Source organism: Heterodontus francisci, chromosome 37 (genome assembly GCF_036365525.1).
Source record: "Heterodontus francisci isolate sHetFra1 chromosome 37, sHetFra1.hap1, whole genome shotgun sequence".
NCBI classification, from domain to species: Eukaryota; Metazoa; Chordata; class Chondrichthyes; order Heterodontiformes; family Heterodontidae; genus Heterodontus; species Heterodontus francisci.
The window spans coordinates 48,732,177-48,753,871 of NC_090407.1; positions in this window are offsets into that span (position 1 = coordinate 48,732,177).

The window sequence follows — 21,695 nt, forward strand, 5'->3', positions numbered from 1 at the left end:
GATGTGAGGCACCACTCAGTGTACAGATATCTCCCTGAGAGACAGGGACTGAGAGACACCAGTTAGTGTACAGATACCTCCCTGAGAGAGAGGGACTGACAGACACCAGTCAGTGTACATATATCTCCCTGAGAGAGAGGGACTGAGAGACACCAGTCAGTGTACAGATATCTCCCTGAGAGACAGGGACTGAGAGACACCACTCAGTGTACAGATATCTCCCTGAGAGAGAGGGACTGAGAGACACCAGTCTGTGTACAGATATCTCCCTGAGAGAGAGGGACTGAGAGACACCGCTCAGTGTACAGATATCTCCCTCAGAGACAGGGACTGAGAGACACCAGTCAGAGTACAGATATCTCCCTGAGAGACAGGGACTGAGAGACACCACTCAGTGTACAGATTTCTCCCTGAGAGACAGGGACTGAGAGACACCAGTCAGTGTACAGATATCTCCCTGAGAGAGAGGGACTGTGAGACACCACTCAGTGCACAGATATCTCCCTGAGAGAGAGGGACTGAGAGACACCAGTCAGTGTACAGATATCTCCCTGAGAGAGAGGGACTGTGAGACACCACTCAGTGCACAGATATCTCCCTGAGAGAGAGGGGCTGTGAGACACCACTCAGTATACAGATATCTCCCTGAGAGAGAGGAACTGAGAGACACCAGTCAGTGTACAAATATCTCCCTGAGAGACAGGGACTGAGAGACACCACTCAGTGTACAGATATCTCCCTGAGAGAGAGGGACTGAGAGACACCAGTCAGTGTACAGATATCTCCCTGAGAGAGAGGGACTGAGAGACACCACTCAGTGTACAGATATCTCCCTCAGAGACAGGGACTGAGAGACACCAGTCAGTGTACAGATATCTCCCTGAGAGAGAGGGACTGTGAGACACCATTCAGTGCACAGATATCTCCCTGAGAGAGAGGGGCTGAGAGACACCAGTCAGTGTACAGATATCTCCCTGAGAGCGAGGGACTGAGAGACACCACTCAGTGTACAGATATCTCCCTGAGAGACAGGGACTGAGAGACACCAGTCAGAGTACAGATATCTCCCTGAGGGAGAGGGACTGAGAGACACCACTCACTGTCCAGATATCTCCCTGAGAGACAGGGACTGAGAGACACCACTCATTGTACAGATATCTCCCTGAGAGACACCACTCAGTGTACATAAAGCTCTCTGAGAGACAGGGACTGAGAGACACCAGTCAGTGTACAGATATCTCCCTGAGAGAGAGGGACTGAGAGACTCCACTCAGTGTACAGATATCTCCCTGAGAGACAGGGACTGAGAGACACCAGTCAGAGTACAGATATCTCCCTGAGAGAGAGGGACTGAGAGACACCACTCACTGTCCAGATATCACCCTGAGAGACAGGGACTGAGAGACACCACTCATTGTACAGATATCTCCCTGAGAGAGAGGGACTGAGAGACACCACTCAGTGTACAGATATCTCCCTGAGAGACAGGGACTGAGAGACACCAGTCAGTGCACATATATCTCCCTGAGAGACAGGGAAAGAGAGACACCACTCAGTGTACAGATACCTCCCTGAGAGAGAGGGACTGAGAGACACCAGTCAGTGTACATCTCTCTCCCTGAGAGAGAGGGACTGAGAGACACCAGTCAGTGTACAGATATCTCCCTGAGAGAGAGGGACTGAGAGACACCACTGAGTGTACCGATATCTCCCTGAGAGACAGGGACTGAGAGACACGAGTCAGTGTACAGATACCTCCCTGAGAGAGAGGGACTGAGAGACACCAGTCAGTGTACATATATCTCCCTGAGAGACAGGGACTGAGAGACACCACTCAGTGTACAGATATCTCCCTGAGAGAGAGGGACTGAGAGACACCAGTCAGTGTACATATATCTCCCTGAGAGAGAGGGACTGAGAGACACCAGTCAGTGTACAGATATCCCCCTGAGAGACAGGGACTGAGAGACACCAGTCAGTGTACAGATACCTCCTTGAGAGAGAGGGACTGAGAGACACCAGTCAGTGTACAGATATCCCCCTGAGAGACAGGGACTGAGACACCACTCAGTGTACAGATACCTCCCTGAGAGAGAGGGACTGAGAGACACCAGTCAGTGTACTGATATCTCCCTGAGAGAGAGGGACTGAGAGACACCACTCAGTGTACAGATATCTCCCTGAGAGACAGGGACTGAGAGACACCAGTCAGAGTACAGATATCTCCCTGAGAGAGAGGGACTGAGAGACAACACTCACTGTACAGACATCTCCCTGAGAGAAAGGGACTGAGAGACACCACTCATTGTACAGATATCTCCCTGAGAGAGAGGGACTGAGAGACACCACTCAGTGTACAGATATCTCCCTGAGAGACAGGGACTGAGAGACACCAGTCAGTGTACATATATCTCCCTGAGAGACAGGGACAGAGAGACACCACTCAGTGTACAGATACCTCCCTGAGAGAGAGGGACTGAGAGACACCAGTCAGTGTACATATATCTCCCTGTGAGAGAGCGACTGAGAGACACCAGTCAGTGTACAGATATCTCCCTGAGAGAGGGACTGAGAGACACCAGTCAGTGTACAGATATCTCCCTGAGAGAGAGGGACTGAGAGAAACCAGTCAGTGTACAAATATCTCCCTGAGAGACAGGGACTGAGAGACACCACTCAGTGTACAGATACCTCCCTGAGAGACAGGGACTGAGAGGCACCAGTCAGTGTACATATATCTCCCTGTGAGAGAGGGACTGAGAGACACCACTCAGTGTTCAGATATCTCCCTGAGAGACAGGGACTGAGAGACACGAGTCAGTGTACAGATACCTCCCTGAGAGAGAGGGACTGAGAGACACCAGTCAGTGTACATATATCTCCCTGAGAGACAGGGACTGAGACACATCACTCAGTGTGCAGATATCTCCCTGAGAGAGAGGGACTGAGAGACACCACTCAGTGTACAGATATCTCCCTGAGAGAGAGGGACTGAGAGACACCAGTCAGTGTACATATATCTCCCTGAGAGACAGGGACTGAGACACACCAGTCAGTGTACAGATATCTCCCTGAGAGACACCACTCAATGTACATAAAGCTCCCTGAGAGACAGGGAATGAGAGACACCACTCAGTGTACAGATACCTCCCTGAGAGAGAGGGACTCAGAGACACCAGTCAGTGTACATATATCTCCCTGAGAGAGAGGGACTGAGAGACACCAGTCAGTGTACATATATCTCCCTGAGAGAGAGGGACTGAGAGACACCAGTCAGTGTACAGATATCTCCCTGAGAGAGAGGGACTGAGAGACACCAGTCAGTGTACATATATCTCCCTGAGAGACAGGGACTGAGAGACACCACTCAGTGTACAGATATCTCCTTGAGAGATAGGGACTGAGAGACACCACTCAGTGTACAGATATCTCCCTGAGAGACAGGGACTGAGAGACACCAGTCAGTGTACAGATATCTCCCTGAGAGAGAGGGACTGAGAGACACCACTCAGTGTACAGATATCTCCCTGAGAGAGAGGGACTGAGAGACACCACTCAGTGTACATATATCTCCCTGAGAGAGAGGGACTGAGAGACACCACTCAGTGTACAGATATCTCCCTGAGAGACAGGGACTGAGAGACACCAGTCAGTGTACAGATATCTCCCTGAGAGAGAGGGACTGAGAGACACCACTCACTGTACATAAAGCTCCCTGAGAGACAGGGACTGAGAGACACCAGTCAGTGTACAGATATCTCCCTGAGAGACACCACTCAGTGTACATAAAGCTCCCTGAGAGAAAGGGACTGAGAGACACCACTCACTGTACAGATATCTCCCTGAGAGAGAGGGACTGAGAGACACCACTCAGTGTACAGATATCTCCCTGAGAGAGAGGGACTGAGAGACACCAGTCAGTGTACAAATATCTCCCTGAGAGACAGGGACTGAGAGACACCACTCAGTGTACAGATACCTCCCTGAGAGACAGGGACTGAGAGGCACCAGTCAGTGTACATATATCTCCCTGAGAGAGAGGGACTGAGAGACACCAGTCAGTGTACAGATATCTCCCTGAGAGACAGGGAATGAGAGACACCACTCAGTGTACAGATACCTCCCTGAGAGAGAGGGACTGAGAGACACCAGTCAGTGTACATATATCTCCCTGAGAGAGAGGGACTGAGAGACACCAGTCAGTGTACAGATATCTCCCTGAGAGAGGGGGACTGAGAGACACCACTCAGTGTATAGATATCTCCCTGACAGACAGGGACTGAGAGACACCAGTCAGTGTACAGATATCTCCCTGAGAGACAGGGGCTGTGAGGCACCACTCAGTGTACAGATATCTCCCTGAGAGACAGGGACTGAGAGACACCAGTCAGTGTACAGATATCTCCCTGAGAGACAGGGACTGAGAGACACCACTCAGTGTACAGATATCTCCCTGAGAGAGAGGGACTGTGAGACACCAGTCAGTGTACAGATATCTCCCTGAGAGAGAGGGACTGAGAGACACCACTGAGTGTACATATATCTCCCTGAGAGACAGGGACTGAGAGACACCACTCAGTGTACAGATATCTCCCTGAGAGAGAGGGACTGAGAGACACCACTCAGTGTACATATATCTCCCTGAGAGACACCACTCAGTGTACATAAAGCTCACTGAGAGACAGGGACTGAGAGACACCAGTCAGTGTACAGATATCTCCCTGAGAGAGAGGGACTGAGAGACACCAGTCAGTGTACAGATATCTCCCTGAGAGAGAGGGACTGTGAGACACCACTCAGTGTACTGATATCTCCCTGAGAGAGAGGGACTGAGAGACACCACTCAGTGTACAGATATCTCCCTGAGAGAGAGGGACTGAGAGACACCACTCAGTGTACAGATATCTCCCTGAGAGACAGGGACTGAGAGACACCAGTCAGTGTACAGATACCTCCCTGAGAGAGAGGGACTGAGAGACACCAGTCAGTGTACAGATACCTCCCTGAGAGAGAGGGACTGAGAGACACCAGTCAGTGTACAGATATCTCCCTGAGAGAGAGGGACTGAGAGACACCACTCAGTGTACAGATATCTCCCTGAGAGAGAGGGACTGAGAGACACCAGTCAGTGTACAGATATCTCTCTGAGAGAGAGGGACTGTGAGACACCAGTCAGTGTACATATATCTCCCTGAGAGACAGGGAATGAGAGACACCACTCAGTGTACAGATACCTCCCTGAGAGAGAGGGACTGAGAGACACCAGTCAGTGTACATATATCTCCCTGAGAGACAGGGACTGAGAGACACCACTCAGTGTACAGATATCTCCCTGAGAGAGAGGGACTGAGAGACACCAGTCAGTGTACAGATATCTCCCTGAGAGAGAGGGACTGTGAGACACCAGTCAGTGTACAGATATCTCCCTGAGAGAGAGGGACTGAGAGACACCACTGAGTGTACAGATATCTCCCTGAGAGACAGGGACTGAGAGACATGAGTCAGTGTACAGATACCTCCCTGAGAGAGAGGGACTGAGAGACACCAGTCAGTGTACATATATCTCCCTGAGAGAGAGGGACTGAGAGACACCACTCAGTGTACAGATATCTCCCTGAGAGAGAGGGACTGAGAGACACCACTCAGTGTACAGATATCTCCCTGAGAGACACCACTCAGTGTACATAAAGCTCACTGAGAGACAGGGACTGAGAGACACCACTCAGTGTACAGATATCTCCCTGAGAGAGAGGGACTGAGAGACACCACTCAGTGTACAGATATCTCCCTGAGAGACAGGGACTGAGAGACACCAGTCAGTGTACAGATACCTCCCTGAGAGAGAGGGACTGAGAGACACCAGTCAGTGTACAGATACCTCCCTGAGAGAGAGGGACTGAGAGACACCAGTCAGTGTACAGATATCTCCCTGAGAGAGAGGGACTGAGAGACACCACTCAGTGTACAGATATCTCCCTGAGAGAGAGGGACTGAGAGACACCAGTCAGTGTACAGATATCTCTCTGAGAGAGAGGGACTGTGAGACACCAGTCAGTGTACATATATCTCCCTGAGAGACAGGGAATGAGAGACACCACTCAGTGTACAGATACCTCCCTGAGAGAGAGGGACTGACAGACACCAGTCAGTGTACATATATCTCCCTGAGATAGAGGGACTGAGAGACACCAGTCAGTGTACAGATATCTCCCTGAGACAGAGGGACTGAGAGACACCAGTCAGTGTACAGATATCTCCCTGAGAGAGAGGGACTGAGAGACACCACTCAGTGTATACATATCTCCCTGACACAGGGACTGAGAGACACCAGTCAGTGTACAGATATCTCCCTGAGAGACAGGGGCTGTGAGACACCACTCAGTGTACAGATATCTCCCTGAGAGAGAGGAACTGAGAGACACCAGTCAGTGTACAAATATCTCCCTGAGAGACAGGGACTGAGAGACACCACTCAGTGTACAGATATCTCCCTGAGAGAGAGGGACTGTGAGACACCAGTCAGTGTACAGATATCTCCCTGAGAGAGAGGGACTGAGAGACACCACTGAGTGTACATATATCTCCCTGAGAGACAGGGACTGAGAGACACCACTCAGTGTACAGATATCTCCCTGAGAGAGAGGGACTGAGAGACACCACTCAGTGTACATATATCTCCCTGAGAGACACCACTCAGTGTACATAAAGCTCACTGAGAGACAGGGACTGAGAGACACCAGTCAGTGTACAGATATCTCCCTGAGAGAGAGGGACTGAGAGACACCAGTCAGTGTACAGATATCTCCCTGAGAGAGAGGGACTGTGAGACACCACTCAGTGTACTGATATCTCCCTGAGAGAGAGGGACTGAGAGACACCACTCAGTGTACAGATATCTCCCTGAGAGAGAGGGACTGAGAGACACCAGTCAGTGTACAGATACCTCCCTGAGAGAGAGGGACTGAGAGACACCAGTCAGTGTACAGATACCTCCCTGAGAGAGAGGGACTGAGAGACACCAGTCAGTGTACAGATATCTCCCTGAGAGAGAGGGACTGAGAGACACCACTCAGTGTACAGATATCTCCCTGAGAGAGAGGGACTGAGAGACACCAGTCAGTGTACAGATATCTCTCTGAGAGAGAGGGACTGTGAGACACCAGTCAGTGTACATATATCTCCCTGAGAGACAGGGAATGAGAGACACCACTCAGTGTACAGATACCTCCCTGAGAGAGAGGGACTGACAGACACCAGTCAGTGTACATATATCTCCCTGAGACAGAGGGACTGAGAGACACCAGTCAGTGTACAGATATCTCCCTGAGACAGAGGGACTGAGAGACACCAGTCAGTGTACAGATATCTCCCTGAGAGAGAGGAACTGAGAGACACCAGTCAGTGTACAAATATCTCACTGAGAGACAGGGACTGAGAGACACCACTCAGTGTACAGATATCTCCCTGAGAGACAGGGACTGAGAGACACCAGTCAGTGTACAGATATCTCCCTGAGAGAGAGGGACTGTGAGACACCACTCAGTGCACAGATATCTCCCTGAGAGAGAGGGGCTGAGAGACACCAGTCAGTGTACAGATATCTCCCTGAGAGAGAGGGACTGAGAGACACCACTCAGTGCACAGATATCTCCCTGAGAGACACCACTCAGTGTACATAAAGCTCACTGAGAGACAGGGACTGAGAGACACCAGTCAGTGTACAGATATCTCCCTGAGAGAGAGGGACTGAGAGACTCCACTCAGTGTACAGATATCTCCCTGAGAGACAGGGACTGAGAGACACCAGTCAGAGTACAGATATCTCCCTGAGAGACAGGGACTGAGAGACACCACTCATTGTACAGATATCTCCCTGAGAGAGAGGGACTGAGAGACACCACTCAGTGTACAGATATCTCCCTGAGAGACAGGGACTGAGAGACACCAGTCAGTGCACATATATCTCCCTGAGAGACAGGGACTGAGAGACACCACTCAGTGTACAGATACCTCCCTGAGAGACAGGGACTGAGAGGCACCAGTCAGTGTACATATATCTCCCTGAGAGAGAGGGACTGAGAGACACCACTCAGTGTTCAGATATCTCCCTGAGAGAGAGGGACTGAGAGACACCACTGTGTGTACCGATATCTCCCTGAGAGACAGGGACTGAGAGACACGAGTCAGTGTACAGATACCTCCCTGAAAGAGAGGGACTGAGAGACACCAGTCAGTGTACATATATCTCCCTGAGAGACAGGGACTGAGAGACACCACTCAGTGTACAGATATCTCCCTGAGAGAGAGGGACTGAGAGACACCACTCAGTGTACAGATATCTCCCTGAGAGAGAGGGACTGAGAGACACCACTCAGTGTACAGATATCTCCCTGAGAGAGAGGGACTGTGAGACACCAGTCAGTGTACAGATATCTCCCTGAGAGAGAGGGACTGAGAGACACCACTCAATGTACAGATATCTCCCTGAGAGACAGGGACTGAGAGACACCAGTCAGTGTACATATATCTCCCTGAGAGACAGGGAATGAGAGACACCACTCAGTTTACAGATACCTCCCTGAGAGAGAGGGACTGAGAGACACCAGTCAGTGTACATATATCTCCCTGAGAGAGAGGGACTGTGAGACACCACTCAGTGTACAGATACCTCCCTGAGAGACAGGGACTGAGAGACACCACTCAGTGTACAGATATCTCCCTGAGAGACAGGGACTGAGAGACACCAGTCAGTGTACAGATACCTCCCTGAGAGAGAGGGACTGAGAGACACCAGTCAGTGTACATATATCTCCCTGAGAGACAGGGACTGAGAGACAGCACTCAGTGTACAGATATCTCCCTGAGAGAGGGACTGTGAGACACCAGTCAGTGTACATATATCTCCCTGAGAGACAGGGAATGAGAGACACCACTCAGTGTACAGATACCTCCCTGAGAGAGAGGGACTGACAGACACCAGTCAGTGTACATATATCTCCCTGAGATAGAGGGACTGAGAGACACCAGTCAGTGTACAGATATCTCCCTGAGACAGAGGGACTGAGAGACACCAGTCAGTGTACAGATATCTCCCTGAGAGAGAGGGACTGAGAGACACCACTCAGTGTATACATATCTCCCTGACAGACAGGGACTGAGAGACACCAGTCAGTGTACAGATATCTCCCTGAGAGACAGGGGCTGTGAGACACCACTCAGTGTACAGATATCTCCCTGAGAGAGAGGAACTGAGAGACACCAGTCAGTGTACAAATATCTCCCTGAGAGACAGGGACTGAGAGACACCACTCAGTGTACAGATATCTCCCTGAGAGACAGGGACTGAGAGACACCAGTCAGTGTACAGATATCTCCCTGAGAGAGAGGGACTGTGAGACACCACTCAGTGCACAGATATCTCCCTGAGAGAGAGGGGCTGAGAGACACCAGTCAGTGTACAGATATCTCCCTGAGAGAGAGGGACTGAGAGACACCACTCAGTGCACAGATATCTCCCTGAGAGACACCACTCAGTGTACATAAAGCTCACTGAGAGACAGGGACTGAGAGACACCAGTCAGTGTACAGATATCTCCCTGAGAGAGAGGGACTGAGAGACTCCACTCAGTGTACAGATATCTCCCTGAGAGACAGGGACTGAGAGACACCAGTCAGAGTACAGATATCTCCCTGAGAGACAGGGACTGAGAGACACCACTCATTGTACAGATATCTCCCTGAGAGAGAGGGACTGAGAGACACCACTCAGTGTACAGATATCTCCCTGAGAGACAGGGACTGAGAGACACCAGTCAGTGCACATATATCTCCCTGAGAGACAGGGACTGAGAGACACCACTCAGTGTACAGATACCTCCCTGAGAGACAGGGACTGAGAGGCACCAGTCAGTGTACATATATCTCCCTGTGAGAGAGGGACTGAGAGACACCACTCAGTGTTCAGATATCTCCCTGAGAGAGAGGGACTGAGAGACACCACTGTGTGTACCGATATCTCCCTGAGAGACAGGGACTGAGAGACACGAGTCAGTGTACAGATACCTCCCTGAAAGAGAGGGACTGAGAGACACCAGTCAGTGTACATATATCTCCCTGAGAGACAGGGACTGAGAGACACCACTCAGTGTACAGATATCTCCCTGAGAGAGAGGGACTGAGAGACACCACTCAGTGTACAGATATCTCCCTGAGAGAGAGGGACTGAGAGACACCACTCAGTGTACAGATATCTCCCTGAGAGAGAGGGACTGTGAGACACCAGTCAGTGTACAGATATCTCCCTGAGAGAGAGGGACTGAGAGACACCACTCAATGTACAGATATCTCCCTTAGAGACAGGGACTGAGAGACACCAGTCAGTGTACATATATCTCCCTGAGAGACAGGGAATGAGAGACACCACTCAGTTTACAGATACCTCCCTGAGAGAGAGGGACTGAGAGACACCAGTCAGTGTACATATATCTCCCTGAGAGACAGGGACTGTGAGACACCACTCAGTGTACAGATATCTCCCTGAGAGACAGGGACTGAGAGACACCACTCAGTGTACAGATATCTCCCTGAGAGACAGGGACTGAGAGACACCAGTCAGTGTACAGATACCTCCCTGAGAGACAGGGACTGAGAGACACCAGTCAGTGTACATATATCTCCCTGAGAGACAGGGACTGAGAGACAGCACTCAGTGTACAGATATCTCCCTGAGAGAGGGACTGTGAGACACCAGTCAGTGTACATATATCTCCCTGAGAGACAGGGAATGAGAGACACCACTCAGTGTACAGATACCTCCCTGAGAGAGAGGGACTGACAGACACCAGTCAGTGTACATATATCTCCCTGAGATAGAGGGACTGAGAGACACCAGTCAGTGTACAGATATCTCCCTGAGACAGAGGGACTGAGAGACACCAGTCAGTGTACAGATATCTCCCTGAGAGAGAGGGACTGAGAGACACCACTCAGTGTATACATATCTCCCTGACAGACAGGGACTGAGAGACACCAGTCAGTGTACAGATATCTCCCTGAGAGACAGGGGCTGTGAGACACCACTCAGTGTACAGATATCTCCCTGAGAGAGAGGAACTGAGAGACACCAGTCAGTGTACAAATATCTCCCTGAGAGACAGGGACTGAGAGACACCACTCAGTGTACAGATATCTCCCTCAGAGACAGGGACTGAGAGACACCAGTCAGAGTACAGATATCTCCCTGAGAGACAGGGACTGAGAGACACCACTCAGTGTACAGATATCTCCCTGAGAGACAGGGACTGAGAGACACCAGTCAGTGTACAGATATCTCCCTGAGAGAGAGGGACTGAGAGACACCACTCAGTGTATCCATATCTCCCTGACAGACAGGGACTGAGAGACACCAGTCAGTGTACAGATATCTCCCTGAGAGAGAGGGACTGTGAGACACCACTCAGTGCACAGATATCTCCCTGAGAGAGAGGGGCTGAGAGACACCAGTCAGTGTACAGATATCTCCCTGAGAGAGAGGGACTGAGAGACACCACTCAGTGTACAGATATCTCCCTGAGAGACACCACTCAGTGTACATAAAGCTCACTGAGAGACAGGGACTGAGAGACACCAGTCAGTGTACAGATATCTCCCTGAGAGAGAGGGACTGAGAGACACCACTCAGTGTACAGATATCTCCGAGAGACAGGGACTGAGAGACACCAGTCAGAGTACAGATATCTCCCTGAGAGAGAGGGACTGAGAGACACCACTCACTGTCCAGATATCTCCCTGAGAGACAGGGACTGAGAGACACCACTCATTGTACAGATATCTCCCTGAGAGAGAGGGACTGAGAGACACCACTCAGTGTACAGATATCTCCCTGAGAGACAGGGACTGAGAGACACCAGTCAGTGCACATATATCTCCCTGAGAGACGGGGACAGAGAGACACCACTCAGTGTACAGATACCTCCCTGAGAGAGAGGGACTGAGAGACACCAGTCAGTGTACATCTCTCTCCCTGAGAGAGAGGGACTGAGAGACACCAGTCAGTGTACAGATATCTCCCTGAGACAGAGGGACTGAGAGACACCACTCAGTGTATAGATATCTCCCTGACAGACAGGGACTGAGAGGCACCAGTCAGTGTACATATATCTCCCTGTGAGAGAGGGACTGAGAGACACCACTCAGTGTTCAGATATCTCCCTGAGAGAGAGGGACTGAGAGACACCACTGAGTGTACCGATATCTCCCTGAGAGACAGGGACTGAGAGACACGAGTCAGTGTACAGATACCTCCCTGAGAGAGAGGGACTGAGAGACACCAGTCAGTGTACATATATCTCCCTGAGAGACAGGGACTGAGAGACACCACTCAGTGTACAGATATCTCCCTGAGAGAGAGGGACTGAGAGACACCACTCAGTGTACAGATATCTCCCTGAGAGAGAGGGACTGAGAGACACCAGTCAGTGTACAGATATCTCTCTGAGAGAGAGGGACTGTGAGACACCAGTCAGTGTACAGATATCTCCCTGAGAGAGAGGGACTGAGAGACACCACTCAGTGTACAGATATCTCCCTGAGAGACAGGGACTGAGAGACACCAGTCAGTGTACATATATCTCCCTGAGAGACAGGGAATGAGAGACACCACTCAGTTTACAGATACCTCCCTGAGAGAGAGGGACTGAGAGACACCAGTCAGTGTACATATATCTCCCTGAGAGAGAGGGACTGAGAGACACCACTGAGTGTACAGATATCTCCCTGAGAGACAGGGACTGAGAGACACGAGTCAGTGTACAGATACCTCCCTGAGAGAGAGGGACTGAGAGACACCAGTCAGTGTACATATATCTCCCTGAGAGACAGGGACTGAGAGACACCACTCAGTGTACAGATATCTCCCTGAGAGAGAGGGACTGAGAGACACCACTCAGTGTACAGATATCTCCCTGATAGAGAGGGACTGAGAGACACCAGTCAGTGTACAGATATCTCCCTGAGAGAGAGGGACTGAGAGACACCACTCAGTGTACAGATATCTCCCTGAGAGACAGGGACTGAGAGACACCAGTCAGTGTACATATATCTCCCTGAGAGACAGGGAATGATAGACACCACTCAGTTTACAGATACCTCCCTGAGAGAGAGGGACTGAGAGACACCAGTCAGTGTACATATATCTCCCTGAGAGAGAGGGACTGAGAGACACCACTCAGTGTACAGATATCTCCCTGAGAGACAGGGACTGAGAGACACCAGTCAGTGTACATATATCTCCCTGAGAGACAGGGACTGAGAGACACCACTCAGTGTACAGATATCTCCCTGAGAGAGAGGGACTGAGAGACACCAGTCAGTGTACAGATATCTCCCTGAGAGACAGGGACTGAGAGACACCAGTCAGTGTACAGATATCTCCCTGAGAGAGAGGGACTGTGAGACACCACTCAGTGTACAGATATCTCCCTGAGAGACAGGGACTGAGAGACACCAGTCAGTGTACAGATATCTCCCTGAGAGAGAGGGACTGAGAGACACCACTCACTGTATATAGATCTCTCCCTGACAGACAGGGACTGAGAGAAACCAGTCAGTGTACAGATATCTCCCTGAGAGACAGGGGCTGTGAGACACCACTCAGTGTACAGATATCTCCCTGAGAGAGAGGGACTGAGAGACACCAGTCAGTGTACATATATCTCCCTGAGAGACAGGGACTGAGAGACACCACTCAGTGTACAGATACCTCCCTGAGAGAGAGGGACTGAGAGACACCAGTCAGTGTACATATATCTCCCTGAGAGAGAGGGACTGTGAGACACCAGTCAGTGTACAGATATCTCCCTGAGAGAGAGGGACTGAGAGACACCAGTCAGTGTGCAGATATCTCCCTGAGAGAGAGGGACTGTGAGACATCACTCAGTGTACAGATATCTCCCTGAGAGACAGGGACTGAGGGACACCAGTCAGTGTGCAGATATCTCCCTGAGAGAGAGGGACTGAGAGACACCACTCAGTGTACAGATATCTCCCTGAGAGACAGGGACTGAAGGACACCAGTCAGCGTACAGATATCTCCCTGAGAGAGAGGGACTGTGAGACACCAGTCAGTGTACAGATATCTCCCTGAGAGACAGGGGCTGTGAGACACCACTCAGTGTACAGATATCTCCCTGAGAGAGAGGGACTGAGAGACACCAGTCAGTGTACAGATATCTCCGAGAGAGAGGGACTGAGAGACACCAGTCAGTGTACATATATCTCCCTGAGAGACAGGGACTGAGAGACACCACTCAGTGTACAGATACCTCCCTGAGAGAGAGGGACTGAGAGACACCAGTCAGTGTACATATATCTCCCTGAGAGACAGGGACTGTGAGACACCAGTCAGTGTACAGATATCTCCCTGAGAGAGAGGGACTGAGAGACACCACTCAGTGTACAGATATCTGACTGAGAGACACCAGTCAGTGTACAGATATCTCCCTGAGAGAGAGGGACTGAGAGACACCAGTCAATGTACATATATCTCCCTGAGAGACAGGGACTGAGAGACACCACTCAGTGTACAGATATCTCCTTGAGAGAGAGGGACTGAGAGACACCACTCAGTGTACAGATATCTCCCTGAGAGACAGGGACTGAGAGACACCAGTCAGTGTACAGATATCTCCCTGAGAGAGAGGGACTGAGAGACACCACTCAGTGTCCAGATATCTCCCTGAGAGACAGGGACTGAGAGACACCAGTCAGTGTACAGATATCTCCCTGAGAGAGAGGGACTGAGAGACACCACTCAGTGTACACATAGCTCCCTGAGAGACAGGGACTGAGAGACACCAGTCAGTGTACAGATATCTCCCTGAGAGACACCACTCAGTGTACATAAAGCTCACTGAGAGACAGGGACTGAGAGACACCAGTCAGTGTACAGATATCTCCCTGAGAGAGAGGGACTGAGAGACACCACTCAGTGTACATATAGCTCCCTGAGAGACAGGGACTGAGAGACACCAGTCAGTGTACAGATATCTCCCTGAGAGACACCACTCAGTGTACATAAAGCTCACTGAGAGACAGGGACTGAGAGACACCAGTCAGTGTACAGATATCTCCCTGAGAGACACCACTCAGTGTACAGATATCTCCCTGAGAGAGAGGGACTGAGAGACACCACTCAGTGTATAGATATCTCCCTGAGAGAGAGGGACTGAGAGACACCAGTCAGTGTACAAATATCTCCCTGAGAGACAGGGACTGAGAGACACCACTCAGTGTACAGATACCTCCCTGAGAGACAGGGACTGAGAGGCACCAGTCAGTGTACATATATCTCCCTGTGAGAGAGGGACTGAGAGACACCACTCAGTGTTCAGATATCTCCCTGAGAGAGAGGGACTGAGAGACACCACTCAGTGTACAGATACCTCCCTGAGAGAGAGGGACTGAGAGACACCAGTCAGTGTACATATATCTCCCTGAGAGAGAGGGACTGTGAGACACCAGTCAGTGTACAGATATCTCCCTGAGAGAGAGGGACTGAGAGACACCGGTCAGTGTACAGATATCTCCCTGAGAGAGAGGGACTGAGAGACACCAGTCAGTGTGCAGATATCTCCCTGAGAGAGAGGGACTGTGAGACATCACTCAGTGTACAGATATCTCCCTGAGAGACAGGGACTGAGAGACACCAGTCAGTGTACAGATATCTCCCTGAGAGACACCACTCAGTGTACATAAAGCTCACTGAGAGACAGGGACTGAGAGGCACCAGTCAGTGTACATATATCTCCCTGTGAGAGAGGGACTGAGAGACACCAGTCAGTGTACAGATATCTCCCTGAGAGACAGGGACTGAGAGACACCACTCAGTGTACAGATATCTCCCTGAGAGACAGGGACTGAGAGACACCACTCAGTGTACAGATACCTCCCTGAGAGACAGGGACTGAGAGGCACCAGTCAGTGTACATATATCTCCCTGTGAGAGAGGGACTGAGAGACACCACTCAGTGTTCAGATATCTCCCTGAGAGAGAGGGACTGAGAGACACCACTGAGTGTACAGATATCTCCCTGAGAGACAGGGACTGAGAGACACGAGTCAGTGTACAGATACCTCCCTGAGAGAGAGGGACTGAGAGACACCACTCAGTGTGCAGATATCTCCCTGAGTGAGAGGGACTGAGAGACACCACTCAGTGTACAGATATCTCCCTGAGAGAGAGGGACTGAGAGACACCAGTCAGTGTACAGATATCTCTCTGAGAGAGAGGGACTGTGAGACACCAGTCAGTGTACAGATATCTCCCTGAGAGAGAGGGACTGAGAGACACCACTCAGTGTACAGATATCTCCCTGAGAGACAGGGACTGAGAGACACCAGTCAGTGTACATATATCTCCCTGAGAGACAGGGAATGAGACACCACTCAGTGTACAGATACCTCCCTGAGAGAGAGGGACTGAGAGACACCACTCAGTGTACAGATATCTCCCTGAGAGACAGGGACTGAGAGACACCAGTCAGTGTACATATATCTCCCTCAGAGAGAGGGACTGAGAGACACCAGTCAGTGTACAGATATCTCCCTGAGAGACAGGGACTGAGAGACACCAGTCACTATACATGCATCTCCCTGAGAGACAGGGACTGAGAGACACCACTCATTGTACAGATATCTCCCTGAGAGAGAGGGACTGAGAGACACCACTCAGTGTACAGATATCTCCCTGAGAGACAGGGACTGAGAGACACCAGTCAGTGTACATATATCTCCCTCAGAGACAGGGACAGAGAGACACCAGTCAGTGTACATATATCTCCCTGAGAGACAGGGACTGAGAGACACCACTCAGTGTACAGATATCTCCCTGAGAGAGAGGGACTGAGAGACACCAGTCCGTGTACAGATACCTCCCTGAGAGAGAGGGACTGAGAGACACCACTCAGTGTACAGATACCTCCCTGAGAGACAGGGACTGAGAGACAGCACTCAGTGTACAGATATCTCCCTGAGAGAGAGGGACTGAGAGACACCACTCAGTGTACAGATATCTCCCTGAGAGAGAGGGACTGAGAGACACCACTCAGTGTACAGATATCTCCCTGAGAGAGAGGGACTGAGAGACACCAGTCAGTGTACAGATATCTCCCTGAGAGACAGGGACTGAGAGACACCAGTCAGAGTACAGATATCTCCCTGAGAGACAGGGACTGAGAGACACCAGTCAGTGTACAGATATCTCCCTGAGAGACAGGGACTGAGAGACACCAGTCAGTGTACAAATATCTCCCTGAGAGACAGGGACTGAGAGACACCACTCAGTGTACAGATACCTCGCTGAGAGACAGGGACTGAGAGGCACCAGTCAGAGTACAGATATCTCCCTGAGAGAGAGGGACTGAGAGACACCACTCAGTGTACATAAAGCTGACTGAGAGACAGGGACTGAGAGACACCAGTCAGTGTACAGATATCCCCCTGAGAGACAAGGACTGAGAGACACCACTCAGTGTACAGATACCTCCCTGAGAGAGAGGGACTGAGAGACACCAGTCAGTGTCCAGATATCTCCCTGAGAGAGAGGGACTGAGAGACACCACTCAGTGTACAGATATCTCCCTGAGAGACAGGGACTGAGAGACACCAGTCAGAGTACAGATATCTCCCTGAGAGAGAGGGACTGAGAGACACCACTCACTGTACATGCATCTCCCTGAGAGACAGGGACTGAGAGACACCACTCATTGTACAGATATCTCCCTGAGAGAGAGGGACTGAGAGACACCAGTCAGTGTACATATATCTCCCTCAGAGACAGGGACAGAGAGACACCACTCAGTGTACAGATACCTCCCTGAGAGAGAGGGACTGAGAGACACCAGTCAGTGTACATATATCTCCCTGAGAGAGAGGGACTGAGAGACACCAGTCAGTGTACAGATATCTCCCTGAGAGAGAGGGACTGAGAGACACCAGTCAGTGTACAGATATCTCCCTGAGAGAGAGGGACTGAGAGACACCAGTCAGTGTACAAATATCTCCCTGAGAGACAGGGACTGAGAGACACCACTCAGTGTACAGATACCTCGCTGAGAGACAGGGACTGAGAGGCACCAGTCAGTGTACATATATCTCCCTGTGAGAGAGGGACTGAGAGACACCACTCAGTGTTCAGATATCTCCCTGAGAGAGAGGGACTGAGGGACACCACTGATTGTACAGATATCTCCCTGAGAGACAGGGACTGAGAGACACGAGTCAGTGTACAGATACCTCCCTGAGAGAGAGGGACTGAGAGAAACCAGTCAGTGTACATATATCTCCCTGAGAGACAGGGACTGAGAGACACCACTCAGTGTACAGATATCTCCCTGAGAGAGAGGGACTGAGAGACACCACTCAGTGTACAGATATCTCCCTGAGAGAGAGGGACTGAGAGACACCAGTCAGTGTACAGATATCTCCCTGAGAGACACCACTCAGTGTACATAAAGCTCCCTGAGAGACAGGGACTGAGAGACACCAGTCAGTGTACAGATATCTCCTTGAGAGAGAGGGACTGAGAGACACCACTCAGTGTACAGATATCTCCCTGAGAGACAGGGAGTGAGTGACACCAGTCAGTGTACATATATCTCCCTGAGAGACAGGGACTGAGAGACACCACTCAGTGTACAGATACCTCCCTGAGAGAGAGGGACTGAGAGACACCAGTCAGTGTACATATATCTCCCTGAGAGAGAGGGACTGAGAGACACCAGTCAGTGTACATATATCTCCCTGAGACAGGGACTGTGAGACACCAGTCAGTGTACAGATATCTCCCTGAGAGAGAGGGACTGAGAGACACCACTCAGTGTACAGATATCTGACTGAGAGACACCAGTCAGTGTACATATATCTCCCTGAGAGACAGGGAATGAGAGACACCACTCAGTGTACAGATATCTCCCTGAGAGAGAGGGACTGAGAGACACCAGTCAGTGTACATATATCTCCCTGAGAGACAGGGACTGAGACACCAATCAGTGTACAGATATCTCCCTGAGAGAGAGGGACTGAGAGACACCACTCAGTGTATAGATATCTCCCTGACAGGCAGGGACTGAGAGACACCAGTCAGTGTACATATATCTCCCTGAGAGACAGGGACTGTGAGACACCAGTCAGTGTACAGATACCTCCCTGAGAGAGAGGGACTCAGAGACACCAGTCAGTGTACATATATCTCCCTGAGAGAGAGGGACTGAGAGACACCAGTCAGTGTACATATATCTCCCTGAGAGACAGGGACTGAGAGACACCACTCAGTGTACAGATATCTCCTTGAGAGAGAGGGATTGAGAGACACCACTCAGTGTACAGATATCTCCCTGAGAGACAGGGACTGAGAGACACCAGTCAGTGTACAGATATCTCCCTGAGAGAGAGGGACTGAGAGACACCACTCAGTGTCCAGATATCTCCCTGAGAGACTGGGACTGAGAGACACCAGTCAGTGTACAGATATCTCCCTGAGAGAGAGGGACTGAGAGACACCACTCAGTGTACATAAAGCTCCCTGAGAGACAGGGACTGAGAGACACCAGTCAGTTTACAGATATCTCCCTGAGAGACACCACTCAGTGTACATAAAGCTCCCTGAGAGACAGGGACTGAGAGACACCAGTCAGTGCACAGATATCTCCCTGAGAGAGAGGGACTGTGAGACACCAGTCAGTGTACAGATATCTCCCTGAGAGAGAGGGACTGAGAGACACCACTCAGTGTATAGATATCTCCCTGACAGACAGGGACTGAGAGACACCAGACAGTGTACAGATATCTCCCTGAGAGACAGGGGCTGTGAGACACCACTCAGTGTACAGATATCTCCCTGAGAGAGAGGGACTGAGAGACACCACTCAGTGTACAGATATCTCCCTGAGAGACAGGGACAGAGAGACACCACTCAGTGTACAGATACCTCCCTGAGAGAGAGGGACTGAGAGACACCAGTCAGTGTACATATATCTCCCTGAGAGAGAGGGACTGAGAGACACCAGTCAGTGTACAGATATCTCCCTGAGAGAGAGGGACTGAGAGACACCAGTCAGTGTACAGATATCTCCCTGAGAGGGAGGGACTGAGAGACACCAGTCAGTGTACAAATATCTCCCTGAGAGACAGGGACTGAGAGACACCACTCAGTGTACAGATACCTCCCTGAGAGACAGGGACTGAGAGGCACCAGTCAGTGTACATATATCTCCCTGTGAGAGAGGGACTGAGAGACACCACTCAGTGTTCAGATATCTCCCTGAGAGAGAGGGACTGAGAGACACCACTGAGTGTACAGATATCTCCCTGAGAGACAGGGACTGAGAGACACGAGTCAGTGTACAGATACCTCCCTGAGAGAGAGGGACTGAGAGACACCAGTCAGTGTACATATATCTCCCTGAGAGACAGGGACTGAGAGACACCACTCAGTGTACAGATATCTCCCTGAGAGAGAGGGACTGAGAGACACCACTCAGTGTACAGATACCTACCTGAGAGACAGGGACTGAGAGACAGCACTCAGTGTACAGATATCTCCCTGAGAGAGAGGGACTGAGAGACACCACTCAGTGTACAGATATCTCCCTGAGAGAGAGGGACTGAGAGACACCACTCAGTGTACAGATATCTCCCTGAGAGAGAGGGACTGAGAGACACAAGTCAGTGTACAGATATCTCCCTGAGAGAGAGGGACTGAGAGACACCACTCAGTGTACAGATATCTCCCTCAGAGACAGGGACTGAGAGACACCAGTCAGTGTACAGATATCTCCCTGAGAGAGAGGGACTGAGATACACCACTCAGTGTACATAAAGCTCGCTGAGAGACAGGGACTGAGAGACACCAGTCAGTGTACAGATATCCCCCTGAGAGACAGGGACTGAGAGACACCACTCAGTGTACAGATACCTCCCTGAGAGAGAGGGACTGAGAGACACCAGTCAGTGTACAGATATCTCCCTGAGAGAGAGGGACTGAGAGACACCAGTCAGTGTACAGATATCTCCCTGAGAGACAGGGACTGAGAGACACCAGTCAGAGTACAGATATCTCCCTGAGAGAGAGGGACTGAGAGACACCACTCACTGTACAGACATCTCCCTGAGAGACAGGGACTGAGAGACACCACTCATTGTACAGATATCTCCCTGAGAGAGAGGGACTGAGAGACACCACTCAGTGTACAGATATCTCCCTGAGAGACAGGGACTGAGAGACACCAGTCAGTGCACATATATCTCCCTGAGAGACAGGGACAGAGAGACACCAGTCGGTGTACATATATCTCCCTGAGAGAGAGGGACTGAGAGACACGAGTCAGTGTACAGATACCTCCCTGAGAGAGAGCGACTGAGAGACACCAGTCAGTGTACATATATCTCCCTGAGAGACAGGGACTGAGAGACACCACTCAGTGTCCAGATATCTCACTGAGAGACACCACTCAGTGTACAGATATCTCCCTGAGAGAGAGGGACTGAGAGACACCAGTCAGTGTACAGATATCTCCCTGAGAGACACCACTCAGTGTACATAAAGCTCCCTGAGAGAGAGGGACTGAGAGACACCACTCAGTGTACAGATATCTCCCTGAGAGAGAGGGACTGAGAGACACCACTCAGTGTCCAGATAT